Source organism: Tupaia chinensis, unplaced genomic scaffold (genome assembly GCF_000334495.1).
Source record: "Tupaia chinensis unplaced genomic scaffold, TupChi_1.0 Scaffold000238_1, whole genome shotgun sequence".
NCBI classification, from domain to species: Eukaryota; Metazoa; Chordata; class Mammalia; order Scandentia; family Tupaiidae; genus Tupaia; species Tupaia belangeri.
In genome coordinates this window covers 3,403,129-3,407,041 of record NW_006159716.1, presented here as the reverse complement: position 1 = coordinate 3,407,041, position 3,913 = coordinate 3,403,129, and positions in this window count along the sequence as shown.

Here is a 3,913-nt window from a genome sequence, read left to right as displayed (position 1 = left end):
AAGGTTACAACCCCAAAGGGGTTTAAAAACCCCCCCAAAAAAAAAAAAAAAAAAAAAAAAAAAAACACCAGATATGTGCATACCCGAGATCCAAATAAGCCAAAGGGCTGGGGGGAAGGGGATTGTTGCGTGAGATCCTGCTAGGGGTGCTCCTCCCTCCACCTACCAGCATGCATGTGTTCACATTCTCTCTCATGAATAAAATAACACAGCACACGTAGATTCTGTAGTTTGAGAAGACTTCTGTTTCTTTCATATATATGTGCATATGCATGGGGACAAAAATGTAAATGTAAATAATTTGAAATTAAAAAGTTTGAAATGCATCGATGCAGATTGTAAGCCCTCAGGATAACTCAGCCTACATATCAATGTTTAGCAGAACTAGCTGTATAACTTGTGAGCATGCAGATTTCTTTCTTTTCTTTTTTTTTTAAGAGAGATTTTTGCTATAGGACATGGGCACTTACTAAAGAGACATAGAGATTGAGAGAGAGAAAGCAAGAAGTTACCTTTTTCTTACTTATCCCGGGGGGATACCCATGCCATAGTCCCTTCTCCTCCATTCTCCTCTAGGGATCTTGGGTCTGCACACACACATGCACCCAGAGTGAGTTTTAAGTTGCGAGGTCTGGGACTTAAACCGTGGTCAGGTACATGGGCATTCAGTGCAGTAACCATTACGCCACCTGCTGGTCCAACATGCAGATTTCAAAGCCCCACTCTCCGGAGAGTTTTGAGGCCATATGGCTGCTGGAGTCTGAAACTCTGCATTTCAAGAACTCCCCAGGTGGTTCTGATATATTTGGTCTCTGGAACATGATTCAAGATTCACTGTATTAGAGGAAGGAATTATGTGTTTGGTAGGACAGTTTATAGAAGTCTGAGTGACACATACATGCACTTGTTTCTTTTTTCTTCTTTTTTTTTTAAGAGGTTTTTGCTATAGGACCTGTGTGCCCACCAGAAAGACAGAGAGAGACAGAGAGACAGAAAGCAAGACGTCACCCCCAGGGGGAATGGCCACGCCGCAATCCCTTCTCCTCCATTCTCCTCTTGGGATCTTGGGCACGCACGCACATGTGCCAGCGTGAGTTTAAGCCACCGGGTCTGGAACTCGAACCGTGGTCAACCACATGGGAGTCCAGCGACATAGCCATTACGCTAACTGCTTGTCTCCCATGTGCTTGTTTCATCTTAACCCAGAAAAGGGGAAGACACAGGGCTGAGGAATGGGCATCTGTGGGAAAAGGGGTGAATTCAGTGTCTGGCAGGATTCGTCACCAAGAGGACCATGCTTTGTTGTAAATCGTGCTTGCAGGACTCAGAGCCAAGCACAGGGAAGAGCTAAATTCTGCCCCCAAGTTAAATGTCTCCTGAATAGATGGTCAGCCTGGAGCCCAAGATGGTGTTGGGGCAGCCCTTTCTGAGACATATGTCTGGACTGGATGACATCTCAAGGTAACCTTTATTTCTTTTATGTCATGGTTCCAATAGCAACAGGACAGAGAAAGAAATTGGAAGACAAATTATCCGCAAGCACATCTGCCATTAATTAGAGTAGTACTTTTAAAACTGGATCATGACTCATTAGTGGGTCATGAAATCAATTCAGCATTTTGAAAAATAAAAGAGAATTGGATATAATAAAAAAATATCATGGTGTACTGCATATACTAAAGATATTTGGTTATCTTCTTTTCCTGTGTAAAAAAATAATAATAATAACTGAAAACTTAGTAGGCTGAAAACATGTAGGTGCTCCGGCTTCTGCGATTTGGTCAGGGCTTGGTGAGGACAGCTCATCTCTGCTCCATGCGCATCAGAGGGGATGGCTGCCTGGCTGGAGGACCCCTTCCAACATGCTTCATCCACACAGATGGCAAGTCAGTGCTGGTTATCTGCTAGAGGCCCGGCTGGGGCCAGGAGCCTCTCCTACTAGCTTCTCCGTGTGGCTGAAAGGGGCTTCCCACAGGCTTACAGCTGAATTCTCGGGGGAGCATCCCTAGGGTAAACCTTCCAGGAGGACGAGTTCCAGCATGCAAGAGCTCACTAAGCCTTCACTTGCATCACCCTCACTCGTGTCTCCCCGGCTGAAGCAGCCATCTGGCAACCCCAGAGTCAAGGTGGGAGGGCACTACGAAGGGTACGAATACTGGGGAGCGGGGTTGACTGGGGGCCACAGGAGTCAGCATTATTCTCCTAAAACTTTTTTTCAGTTGTGTGTGTGCATCAGTGGTGGGTAGCGATGGGAAATATTTCTAATAGTTCATAAGAGTTCAGTGCATTTGGGAAGCACAGTAAGAAGTAAAGAGCCCTGGGGAGCAGTGAAAAGAGAGATGTCTCCTGGGTTTCTGTTCCCCTGAGACCTCTCCATATGCCTACCCGTAAATGTTCATTTCTCTGATAATTTCCCTCCCTTTCTTTCTTTTTGACTCTTTTATTTCTCTCTCTTTCTAGCCTTAATGTCTCTGACACTGAGTCATTTTTTCACAACTTACCTTTCACATTCAAACGTCTTCCCCTTCAAACATATGCATATGTAACCTTACTATAAGCTGAGGTCTCATGTGACCCATCCTCTGTGCAGCATCAAATGATTGCAGTCCATGGGACCAGCAGTTAGCATAATGGCTATGTCACTGGACTCCACGTAGTCGACCACAGTTCGAGTCCCGGACCCGGTGGCTTAAACTCACGCCGGGTGTGTGTGTGTGCGTGCCCAAGATCCCGAGAGGAGAATGGAGGAGAAGGGATTGCGGCATGGCCATCCCCCCTGGGGGGGTGATTTCTCGCTTTCTGTCTCTCTGTCTCTCTCTGTCTGTCTGGTGAGTGCACACACCCTATAGCAAAAACTTCTCCAGAAAAAAAATGATTGCAGTCCAGTAGCCAAAAGTCATTTTACATTTATTCTCCTGCATCTCTTCAAGAATATTAGTAGGGCTCCCATTTAAATTCCACAAACTCTATGACATTTCACCTTCTCTCTTCTCACAATCCTTACTGGGCAACCGCTCAGGAGTCCTTCACTTGCCAAACCCACGGACCAGCCATTGCTCAGCCACGAAGGCGTTCAAGCACCTCCTCTCCACTTACTCCCTTTTTCTTTTTTTTCTTTTTTATGAATTATTTTATTTAACTTATGTATTTATTTTAATTTGACCAGAGAGGGACAGAGCAAGAGCGAGAGAGGAGAGAAAGCAAGCCGGAGCACCTACATGTTTTCAACCTGCTAAGTTTTCAGTTATTATTGAGTCCCAGGTCTGGGACTCAAACCACAGTCGGCCTTGTGGGACTCCAGCATCCTTAATCACCACGCCACCTGCTGGCCCTACTTCCTTTTTCTTACTGTAGCTCAGTTTAGCCTCTCTGGTCCCAACTCTCTCCATAGTACCTGGACTCTAAATCCAAGGTTGAAGAAACTGAAATCAGAAAGGGGACTGAAGAGAATCTGAAAGAACAAGATTCTCTTTAGTTCTAACTACTCGAATTGTTATAAATTTTATTCTGGTTACAGACACAAAATACGGTGTCTTAGAAAGGGCCCCGAATAGCAAGTCAGAAGAAATTGATCTGGTTCTGACTCTGCTGCTAATGAACCGCGTAACCTTTGACAAATCATTCAACTTCTCAGCCTCGAGCTCCCTGGACTACATGAAAAGTAATAATACCCATTTCCGAGGGTTGTTGTGAGGGCTAAATGAGCTGCTATACGTAGCGTGCCTGGCACACACTAGACATGCGGAAAGGTTAAGTCCCCTTGCGACTCCTCACCTGCACAATGGGGTAATGATGGATTGCCTGGCTCACCTCACAGGGTCTCTCTAAGGGTCAAATTAGAAAACGCACATGGAAGCCCTTTGTCAACCCGAAGCGCTGTGCTCCTAATGCGTGGGCTTTTGTGTGCTTTGCG